The following is a 12,639-nucleotide window of genomic DNA, read 5'->3' as shown; positions in this document are numbered from 1 at the left end:
GAGAGAGGGAACGTTGTGTTTGTTTAATATTGTTTTAGGACAATGAAAATTGACAAAAGTATTAGCCTATGGATTATGAAAACAACAAAAAGAAATGTGAAAATGGGAGAGGAGAAATGACTAGAGACAGTGTTGTTTAACTCACTGACCATGACCCATGAGCTCTTCTTACCTTTGTTCAGTAGAATAGTCTCCCTCTCTAAACCTTGGAGGAGGACTCATAGACCTGTCACTCTCACAGCTGGATACAGGGGAGGCTTGTCTCTCCTCCTTGATTGGGCTTCAACACAACAGAGACAAACATTACATCTCTCATCTACTCTGAGCTCAGATGGGGAAACATAAGAACAGTTTCATTTCAAAATACTATATATCACTTTTCAGAAATGTTGGTAAATTAGCTTTTTATTGTTTAAATAAATTATGAAAGAGATTGGTGTATTTTTTCACTTTCTAATCATGGCATGGGGTTGTTCAATAAGATAGATTTGCTAATATATATCTGCCTCACTCTCAAATGTGACTGAATGGCTCGATTCGGTCTCATGTAGCAAAATCTGAAATGGTGTTTTTTACATTGGATAAAATTAGAGACTCAGAGCTAGAAAATTGTATTTTATTTAAAAACATATTTATTTCACCTTTATTCAACCAGGTAGGCCAGTTGAGAACAAGTTCTCATTTACTACTACGACCTGGCCAAGATAAAGCAAAGCAGTTCAACACAAACAACAACACAGAGTTACACATGGAATTAACAGACGTACAGTGAATAACACAATAGAAACATCTATGTACAGTGTGCACAAATGGCATGAGGAGGTAAGGCAATAAATAGGCCATAGTAGTGAAGTAATTACAATTTAGCAAATTAAGACTGGAGTGATATATGTGCAGATGATGATGTGCAAGTAGAAATACTGGTGTGCAAAAGATCAGAAAAGTAATTAAAAACAATATGGGGATGAGTTAGGCAGATTGGATGGGCTATTTACAGATGGGCTGTTTATAGGTACAGTGATCGGTAAGCTGCTCTGACAGCTGATGCTTAAAGTTAGTGAGGGAACTGTAAGTCTCCAAATTCAATGATTTTTGGAATTCGTTCCAGTCATTGGCAGCAGAGATGAAAGGCGCCCAAGGAGGTGTTGGCTTTGGGGATGACCAGTGAGATATACCTGCTGGAGCGCGTGCTACGGGTGGGTGTTGTTATCGTGACCAGTGAGCTGAGCTGAGGCGGAGCTTTACCTAGCAAAGACTTATAGATGACCTGGAGCCAGTGGGTCTGGCGACAAATATGTAGCGAGGGCCAGCCGACGAGAGCATACAGGTCGCAGTGGTGGGTGGTATATGGGGCTTTGGTGACAAAACGGATGGTACTGTGATAGACTGCATCTATTTTGTTAAGTATAGTGTCGGATGCTATTTTGTAAATGACATCGCGAGGAGGAGGAACTAGGATGCTGCTGGTAGAGTAGCTAGCTAGCTTACCTAGCTGTACCAACTAGTTTGGCTAGCTAGCAGGTTGTTCATCTGTCCCTCGTCTCGAGGAAGATTCCAAATCCTTTTGAACCACAAAATGTGAAAAATATCATATCAACACTCATAGTGAAAAAGGATCTGGCTACACTCATACTGTCCCTAAACATTATGCAAAAAGCAAATTGTACAATAAACTTTGGCGTTTCAACACTGTAACAAACTCCATCGTTATTCCCCAAAATCACCTCAGCCCAGTCTGCGCGTAAGCGGACAATATGCTTGGCGCCACACCGGACGTGGACACGGACAGTTCTGTACGTGGACAGTTCCAGAACGCGGACAGTTACAGAACGCGGACATGTGCAGTGCATCACAGTCAACTAAACCCAGTCTTTACAGTGGGTTACATTAGTAATATTCATGTATTATTATTATGTAAAACCAACATTATACCTGTTATTATAACAATATTTTGAGATCTGGGACCATATCCACAAAGCATCTCAGAGTAGAAAATTGGTCATATAAGTGCTGAGAATAAAGACATTTGACACTTATTGGTATAAATTAAAGCTATGCATTAAGTCTCTAGTCCCACCTAGTCGGCAAATATTTAGGACACCTCGTGAGCTGTCCTCAGTAGTTAAGAGTTAACAGCAGGTGTCTTGATAATACTATAGAATCAGTCCTGCGCAACATGTAATTGCTTTGTAGTAGTTAAAACCTCTTAAAGGGTCCTTAAAAATAATGTTTTGATATTTCTATATAATCAATCCATAAATAATATAAACCTACACGCAACAGTATGTCTTGTGCTTTTGGCAATGATTTATGTATAATAATGATGTATAATAAGTGATACCATGTATGTCTGCATAACATTTTGTCTTCATTTTGGCAGATTAACTCATGCTTATTTCTGAAGATTAACTCAGGTTTTCACCCAGCGGCTAAGGAGTTGGACCTGTGGTCGAAAGGTGGCTGGACCCCAAAATATATTTTACTATTAGTGATTCCATATATTAAGGAAGTGATAGAAGCCTTTTTGGTTCTATAAGGAACCTTATTTTCTAAGAGTGTATAATAAGCACATTTTTCTTTTGACTATTTAATTTTCTACATCATGTTATTTCAAGTTCTCCCTTTGGAGCACAACATCACGTTGTTAAAATATAATCCTAAATTGGTCATGGCTATAAATTGGGCAAATTGAAGGCATCTAGGGCGTAATATGTGTTCGATGAAAATGAACATTGTATGCAACGTTGCAGGCAACATTATTGGCAAGGGACTTGATGACTACTATGTCAAAGCTATTTAAAAGCTATATAACGGTAATATTGTCAACATTCTGCTTGTAACAACGATCAGAATTGGTAAAGAACATATGCATCCCATTATATTAGGCAATAATTAAGAGTAAACAAAGTGGTCGTGTCATGTGAAAATTCTATCAAATGTCTTACATTGCAACGAGTACAGTCAGGGTGACGTGGAACCCCTGCAGTACCTCCACAGACCCCGGATTGAGAACCCCTGATTTAGCAGATGCTCTTATCCAGAGAGATTTACAGTAACTGCATTCATCTAAGATAGCTATTTATTTTGGAAATAAACGTAATAAATTCTTCATAAAATTGTCATCTTACCTCTTAGCTTTGGTGTCATGTCCCCCAGAGAGATGCATTTTAGAGGCAGGGCCCCCCTCCTCTCTCTCCCCAGAGAGACTCATTTTAGATCACTGACCCCTAAACAGAGATCCAACATGTTGGTTGTGGTTAACACAGTGACAACTAAACAGAGATCCAGCATGTTGGCTGTGGTTAACACCGTGACAACTAAACAGAGATCCTACATGTTGGTTGTGGTTAACACAGTGACAACTAAACAGAGATCCAGAATGTTGGTTGTGGTTAACACAGTGACAACTAAACAGAGATCCAGCATGTTGGTTGTGGTTAACACAGTGACAACTATACAGAGATCCAGCATGTTGGTTGTGGTTAACACAGTGACAACTAAACAGAGATCCAACATGTTGGTTGTGGTTAACACAGTGACAACTAAACAGAGATCCAACATGTTGGTTGTGGTTAACACAGTGACAACTAAACAGAGATCCAGCATGTTGGTTGTGGTTAACACAGTGACAACTAAACAGAGATCCAGCATGTTGGTTGTGGTTAACACAGTGACAACTAAACAGAGATCCAGCATGTTGGTTGTGGTTAACACAGTGACAACTAAACAGAGATCCAGCATGTTGGTTGTGGTTAACACAGTAATTCTTGAATGTCAATTGTTCTCATTTTTGTATTATCTCTTTGAGAAATAAAACATTTACTAACAGACATAGAAACAGTCAGGTGATTTAATGCATCACATGAACATGTAGTTGTGACATTTCATCTCCATGGTAACTGTCAATAATAATAATAATAAGTCACTGTTTGTTAAGGTAGTTATAGACAGTACAGCAACAATAATAATAATAATAATAATAATAATAATAATAAGTCACTGTTTGTTAAGGTGGTTATAGACAGTACAGCAACAATAATAATAATAATAATAATAATAATAATAATTAAAATAATCTCCATGGTAACTGTCAATAATAATAATAAGTCACTGTTTGTTAAGGTAGTTATAGACAGTACAGCAACACAAGGCCATGTCTCATACATATTTGTATTCATTAACAGTAGGATATTTATTGTCTTTCAATCTGTTATTTTCTAAATGTATCTGAGAATGTAGACAGAAGGGCTAAAACGGACAGGATTGATCTGAGGGGGAAATCATTAATCCATTCAGAAAGGTTTTATACATCAAGTAAGAGATTTTATATAATGTAAAGTAGACTAGGTTTTAATGTGTAGTAGTGGGTTGTTAGTGATATGTAGATGTTATATTATGTAAAGTAGTCTAGGTTATAATGTATAGTAGTGGGTTGTTAGTGATATGCAGATCAAGGTCTATACCTCGGCCTATAGCCTACATATCATAGATGACCAGTCTAAACCTGTTCAGATCAACATAATGTTATAGTCCTACCAGTAGCAGGACAGAGAATGTACTGTATATAACCTACATATCATAGATGACCAGCCTAAACCTGTTCAGATCAACATAATGTTATAGTCCTACCAGTAGCAGGACAGAGAATGTACTGTATATAACCTACATATCATAGATGACCAGTCTAAACCTGTTCAGATCAACATAATGTTATAGTCCTACCAGTAGCAGGACAGAGAATGTACTGTATATAACCTACATATCATAGATGACCAGCCTAAACCTGTTCAGATCAACATAATGTTATAGTCCTACCAGTAGCAGGACAGAGAATGTACTGTATATAACCTACATATCATAGATGACCAGTCTAAACCTGTTCAGATCAACATAATGTTATAGTCCTACCAGTAGCAGGACAGAGAATGTACTGTATATAACCTACATATCATAGATGACCAGCCTAAACCTGTTCAGATCAACATAATGTTATAGTCCTACCAGTAGCAGGACAGAGAATGTACTGTATATAACCTACATATCATAGATGACCAGTCTAAAACTGTTCAGATCAGTTCACAGAGACCATCAGGTTTGTCAGCATGATAAGTGATCATAGCTCAAACAAACTCTGACTATTGAACGTCTGACGTCGACCTAACCTTATAATAGTTTGCAGGTAGCCTAGACCTACAGTACGAGAGTCTGCCCATCTTTCCTACATATCAACACATTTATCTGACTTCTTATGTTACCGAGAAATATCTGCCACAGTTTCAACAGCCATTTTGTAACTGCGTAGGCTACAAAAATATTTTAATTTCATATGAGGAAATCACATAACTTACAGTCACTGGTGCAGCCGCCTGTTTTCTTGCAGATGAAGTAGCTTTCACAGGCAACTCATTCAACCAGCCTAAACAAAAGTAAATACAAGATGTAAAATGGTCAAAAGCCAATCCTGATATAGTCATATACATTAGAGAGAGGTATATATATCCTGATATAGTCATATACATTAGAGAGAGGTATATATATCCTGATATAGTCATATACATTAGAGAGAGGTATATATATCCTGATATAACCATATACATTAGAGAGAGGTATATATAACCTTATAGAGTCATATACATTACAGAGAGGTATATATATCCTGATATAGCCATATACATTAGAGAGAGGTATATTGCTACAGATGTTGGATCTTAATTTGAGCCAGTTTGCTACAGCAGGAAAATAATCCTTCAGCAACAGGACATTTGCATTGTTATGTGGATTCCCTGTGGCTCAGTTGGTAGAGCATGGTGTTTGCAATGCCAGGATTGTGGGTTCAATTCCCACGGGGGGCCAGTACGGGAAGAAAAAAAACATGTATGAAATGAAATGTATGCATTCACTACTATAAATCGCTCTGGATAAGAGCGTCTGCAAAAATGTAAATATAATTCATGAACATTATTTAAATAGAAAAGTGGAATTTATCATCTTCCGAAACCTTTTTAATAGCTTAAATACACTCAAATACACTACAAGTTTTAGTTATCCTGCAACAGGGTGATCAAATTCAGATCCTACATCTGTACAGAGATTATGTCTTTATCTAAATAAGGCAGTTTGAGTTATTAGCAATGAAGTTGTAACTGTCAGCTGCTGTAAACCTATGAGATTGGATGTTATAGACCCCCATCTGAACAGTTTCATTCCCCATGCTGTGGCCCTCACCAACTGGCCCTCTGGCCCATAGAGACTAAAGGACTATGCTGTGGCCCTCGCCAACTGTCCATCTGTCCCATAGAGACTAAAGGACTTTTGCTGTGGCCCTCGCCAACTGTCCACCTGGCCAATAGAGACTAAAGGACTATGCTGTGGCCCTCACCAACTGGCCATCTGGCCCATAGAGACTAAAGGACTATGCTGTGGCCCTCACCAACTGGCCACCTGGCCCATAGAGACTAAAGGACTATGCTGTGGCCCTCACCAACTGGCCATCTGGTCCATAGAGACTAAAGGACTATGCTGTGGCCCTCGCCAACTGTCCATCTGGTCCATAGAGACTAAAGGACTATGCTGTGGCCCTCACCAACTGTCCATCTGGTCCATAGAGACTAAAGGACTATGCTGTGGCCCTCACCAACTGTCCATCTGGTCCATAGAGACTAAAGGACTATGCTGTGGCCCTCACCAACTGGCCATCTGGGCCATAGAGACTAAAGGACTTTACACTCTACGCTGAACACCACATCAAGCCATATCTGAACTGTACACTAAATAACTGAACTATACTGCATTATCTCTCTGTTCATCTCTCTTAGATATATTTATACTGATACTGTAAATGTGGACATCCACTGTTTATCAACTGTATAGCCACTGTACTGTATATCAACTGTATATCCACTGTACTGTATATCAACTGTATAGCCACTGTACTGTATATCAACTGTATATCAACTGTACTGTATATCAACTGTATAGCCACTGTACTGTATATCAACTGTATAGCCACTGTACTGTATATCAACTGTATAGCCACTGTACTGTATATCAACTGTACTGTATATCAACTGTATAGCCACTGTACTGTATATCAACTGTATAGCCACTGTACTGTATATCAACTGTATATCCACTGTACTGTATATCAACTGTATATCCACTGTACTGTATATCAACTGTATATCCACTGTACTGTATATCAACTGTATAGCCACTGTGCTGTTTATCAACTGTATATCCACTGTACTGTATATCAACTGTATAGCCACTGTACTGTATATCAACTGTATAGCTACTGTACTGTATATAAACTGTATATACACTGTATTGTATATGTGTATATCCACTGTTCATTCTCTTATAGCTCTATGTTTACTCTATCTAGCTGTGTATAATGTTGTACGGAAACGTTGTGTAAACTCTTCTGTCTGTATTCTGTCTCTAAATGTTGTCTAGCACTAGCAGCAACATATCACCAAGTACAATTCAAGTACAACCAAATACACCAAGTACAGATGCAGGGGAGGGAAGAGAATCTGGGTTGCTGGGAAGACAACTTCACATCGCACCAATAGGGTTGAGCCTTGGTGGAAATTGTAACGTGGCTCACACTGCCCCCGCTGAATGGGAAGGCATGTCCCCATGCTTCAACTACTCTGGCCCCACTGAATGGGAAGGCATGTCCCCATATTTCAACTACTCTGGCCCCACTGAATGGGAAGGCATGTCCCCATGCTTCAACTACTCTGGCCCCGCTGAATGGGAAGGCATGTCCCCATGCTTCAACTACTCTGGCCCCGCTGAACGGGAAGGCATGTCCCCATATTTCAACTACTCTGGCCCCACTGAATGGGAAGGCATGTCCCCATATTTCAACTACTCTGGCCCCGCTGAATGGGAAGGCATGTCCCCATGCTTCAACTACTCTGGCCCCGCTGAACGGGAAGGCATGTCCCCATATTTCAACTACTCTGCCCCCGCTGAACGGGAAGGCATGTCCCCATATTTCAACTACTCTGCCCCCGCTGAATGGGAAGGCATGTCCCCATGCTTCAACTACTCTGTCCCCACTGAATGGGAAGGCATGTCCCCATATTTCAACTACTCTGGCCCCGCTGAACGGGAAGGCATGTCCCCATATTTCAACTACTCTGGCCCCACTGAATGGGAAGGCATGTCCCCATATTTCAACTACTCTGCCCCACTGAATGGGAAGGCATGTCCCCATATTTCAACTACTCTGTCCCCACTGAATGGGAAGGCATGTCCCCATATTTCAACTACTCTGGCCCCGCTGAACGGGAAGGCATGTCCCCATATTTCAACTACTCTGGCCCCACTGAATGGGAAGGCATGTCCCCATATTTCAACTACTCTGGCCCCACTGAATGGGAAGGCATGTCCCCATATTTCAACTACTCTGGCCCCACTGAATGGGAAGGCATGTCCCCATATTTCAACTACTCTGGCCCCACTGAATGGGAAGGCATGTCCCCATATTTCAACTACTCTGGCCCCACTGAATGGGAAGGCATGTCCCCATATTTCAACTACTCTGGCCCCACTGAATGGGAAGGCATGTCCCCATATTTCAACTACTCTGGCCCCACTGAATGGGAAGGCATGTCCCCATATTTCAACTACTCTGGCCCCACTGAATGGGAAGGCATGTCCCCATATTTCAACTACTCTGGCCCCACTGAATGGGAAGGCATGTCCCCATGCTTCAACTACTCTGGCCCCGCTGAATGGGAAGGCATGTCCCCATGCATCAAATACTCTGGTTTTCACTCATCTGGGGCGTTCTGATGGCCTCAAAGCCAGCATCCAACTTCTGACACCAATGTTGCAAACAGAGGGGCAAGAAAGCGAACCCGGGTTGCTCTTGTGAAAGGCAAAACCCTACACATCGCTCCATTGGCACCAATAGTGTTTCTTGGTTGGAATTGTGACGTGGCTCATATAGCGACTATGATACAATTACATTATCATATGAAATGTAGAGGATCACTACACTATAGAGGACCTATGATACAATTACATTATCATATGAAATGTAGAGGATCACTACACTATAGAGGACCTATGATACAATTACATTATCATATGAAATGTAGAGGATCACTACACTATAGAGGAACTATGATACAATTACATTATCATATGAAATGTAGAGGATCACTGCACTATAGAGGACCTATGATACAATTACATTATCATATGAAATGTAGAGGATCACTACACTGTAGTGGAACTATTATTCAATTGCATTATCATATGAAATGTAGAGGATCACTACATTATAGTGGAACTATGATACATTATCATATGAAATGTTAAATGTAGAAGTATAATATATGAATATTGACGTATTGAATTTGACTTGACCACATCCAGTCAGCTCCATTTTGTCTGATTAAACATTACACCAACCTGTCTCAGTAGTAGTAGACTGTTAGGAGTGTTTTACTGCCATTCACTATACTAACATTACACCAACCTGTCTCAGTAGTAGTAGACTGTTAGGTGTGTTTTACTGTCCTTCACTATACTAACATTACACCAACCTGTCTCAGTAGTAGTAGACTGTTAGGAGGGTTTTACTGTCCTTCACTATACTAACATTACCCCACCCTTTCTCAGTAGTAGTAGACTGTTAGGAGGGTTTTACTGTCATTCACTATACTAACATTACACCAACCTGTCTCAGTAGTAGTAGACTGTTAGGAGGGTTTTACTGTCATTCACTATACTAACATTACACCAACCTGTCTCAGTAGTAGTAGACTGTTAGGAGGGTTTTACTGTCCTTCACTATACTAACATTACACCAACCTGTCTCAGTAGTAGTAGACTGTTAGGAGTGTTTTACTGTCCTTCACTATACTAACATTACACCAACCTGTCTCAGTAGTAGTAGACTGTTAGGAGGGTTTTACTGTCCTTCACTATACTAACATTACACCAACCTGTCTCAGTAGTAGTAGACTGTTAGGAGGGTTTTACTGTCATTCACTATACTAACATTACACCAACCTGTCTCAGTAGTAGTAGACTGTTAGGAGGGTTTTACTGTCATTCACTATACTAACATTACACCATACATTTAATTTATCTACACACTTTACAATAATCCCTGACAGGATTGTCACCTTGTAGCCTGAATTCACAACCAGAACATGTCAAGTCATTGAGATATTTTCTGTTCTGCTGAGAGAGCAGCTTCCTGGTGACTAGCACTCTGTATATTCTGATGGATGAGGTCTGAGATGGAATGTGAAGATAACTGAAGCTGGCTAGCTTTAGAAAACCAGAATATCTAGCTTGCATATTAGTATACCCCCAGGCTATGTTCAGGTTTCAGCATCAGGTATAAACAGCCGAGTTGTTGGCTACAACCTGGGTTGTATTCATTAGTTTACTCCACAGCCAATAGTTCTAAAATGATGCATAAACAGTTTACGCCAAACACTGTACAATGTGACCTAAACGGTTTCTGTTGCCAAACGTTTTGCTACGGTCGGCACTAATGAATACACACAACCTGTTTTGAGGAAGTGTAAGTTATTGTTTGGCTTTCCACAAAATGTTTTAAAAATGTTTTGAGAAGTCAAGTCTATAGACCTATGATACAGTACACTCTTAGAATAAAGGGTTCCAAACAGGTCCTCCGTCTGTCCCCATAGGAGAACGCTTTTGGGTTCCAGGTAGAACCCTTCTGGCTTCCATGTAGAACCCTCTGTGGAAAGGGTTCTTCATGGAACCCAAAAGTGTTCTACCTAGTACCAAAAAGGGTTCTACAAAGGGTTCTCCTATGGGGACAGCCAAAGAACCCTTTTAGATTCTAGATAGTGTAGGAGCGATCCCCCTGGGGCACACAGATGGGCACAGAACGAATTCACCCCACGCATCTAATTTATATCAAAAACATTTTAAGGAGAGTAGGACTATTATAACACTGTCCACCAAAAATATCATAAACTATATGAATACACACAACAATATCATCAACTATATTAATACACACAACAATATCATCAACTATATTAATACACACAACAATATCATCAACTATATGAATACACATAACAATATCATCAACTATATGAATACACATAACAATATCATCAACTATATTAATACACATAACAATATCATCAAATATATGAATACACACAACAATATCATCAACTATATGAATACACACAACAATATCATCAACTATATGAATACACATATCAATCGTCGTCTTACCTTTTATCTCTCAATAGAAACAGAGTCTGAATGATCATTCGGTTGTTGAAAGTTACTTTCGTTTGCTCTGCTCATTTACATATCAGGTTCTACCTGTTCTCTCTCCGAGTCCCTCTCTCTTTACAGCTCTTACAATGTGCCTTGGCATACATTCTACAACTGTCTGGAACTCTATTGGAGGGATGTGACACCATTCTTAGCAGCTCCTTTCTCCCCAGGGGTAGCAGCTCCTCTCTCCCCAGGGGTAGCAGCTCCTCTCTCCCCAGGGGTAGCAGCTCCTCTCTCCCCAGGGGTAGCAGCTCCTCTCTCTCCCCAGGGGTAGCAGCTCCTCTCTCCCCAGGGGTAGCAGATCCTCTCTCTCCCCATGGGAAGCAGCTCCTCTCTCTCCCCAGGGGTAGCAGCTCCTCTCTCTCCCCAGGGGTAGCAGCTCCTCTCTCTCCAGGGGTAGCAGCTCCTCTCTCCCTAGGGGTAGCAGTTCCTCTCTCCCCAGGGGTAGCAGCTCCTCTCTCTCCAGGGGTAGCAGCTCCTCTCTCCCTAGGGGTAGCAGTTCCTCTCTCCCCAGGGGTAGCAGCTCCTCTCTCTCCAGGGGTAGCAGCTCCTCTCTCCCTAGGGGTAGCAGCTCCTCTCTCCCCAGGGGTACGGCTCCTCTCTCCCCAGGGGTAGCAGCTCCTCTCTCCCCAGGGGTAGCAGCTCCTCTCTCCCCAGGGGTAGCAGCTCCTCTCTCCCCAGGGGTATGGCTCCTCTCTCACCAGAGGTAGCAGCTCCTCTCTCCCCTAGGGGTAGCAGCTCCTCTCTCTCCAGGGGTAGCAGCTCCTCTCTCCCTAGGGGTAGCAGTTCCTCTCTCCCCAGGGGTAGCAGCTCCTCTCTCTCCAGGGGTAGCAGCTCCTCTCTCCCCAGGGGTAGCAGTTCCTCTCTCCCCAGGGGTAACAGCTCCTCTCTCTCCAGGGGTAGCAGCTCCTCTCTCCCTAGGGGTAGCAGTTCCTCTCTCCCCAGGGGTAACAGCTCCTCTCTCTCCAGGGGTAGCAGCTCCTCTCTCCCTAGGGGTAGCAGTTCCTCTCTCCCCAGGGGTAGCAGCTCCTCTCTCCCTAGGGGTAGCAGTTCCTCTCTCCCTAGGGGTAGCAGCTCCTCTCTCTCCAGGGGTAGCAGCTCCTCTCTCCCTAGGGGTAGCAGCTCCTCTCTCTCCAGGGGTAGCAGCTCCTCTCTCTCCAGGGGTAGCAGTTCCTCTCTCCCCAGGGATTTGAAGACATTGGGAGCTACTTTTGAACACATACATCTACAGTGTATGTTGAAGCCAACAACTTCAAACATTGACTCTGACCCCATCTCCAATAAGCCAATCTGATTAAATTACCCTGCAATCCCTTCTTTCTTTTTCTCTCTCTCTAA

At 41.7% G+C, this 12,639-nt stretch overlaps 1 long non-coding RNA gene across 2 annotated transcripts; it reads right to left on the bottom strand.

Moving 5' to 3' along the window:
• Positions 1-3,188: 3,188 nt before the first annotated feature.
• Positions 3,189-11,417, bottom strand: LOC115191144 (uncharacterized). Of its 2 annotated transcripts, XR_003877539.1 has the most exons (3): positions 11,254-11,417; positions 5,349-5,416; positions 3,189-3,227 (listed from the first exon to the last, which is right to left on the bottom strand). It is a non-coding gene; the product is annotated as an uncharacterized LOC115191144 (long non-coding RNA). The 2 variants fall into 2 exon arrangements; XR_003877538.1 differs by lacking the exon at positions 3,189-3,227 and having other exon boundaries at positions 5,244-5,416.
• Positions 11,418-12,639: the final 1,222 nt, after the last annotated feature.

The sequence above is a fragment of the Salmo trutta genome, unplaced genomic scaffold (genome assembly GCF_901001165.1).
Source record: "Salmo trutta unplaced genomic scaffold, fSalTru1.1, whole genome shotgun sequence".
Lineage (NCBI taxonomy): Eukaryota > Metazoa > Chordata > Actinopteri > Salmoniformes > Salmonidae > Salmo > Salmo trutta.
This window is presented reverse-complemented; position numbering and strand designations above follow the sequence as displayed.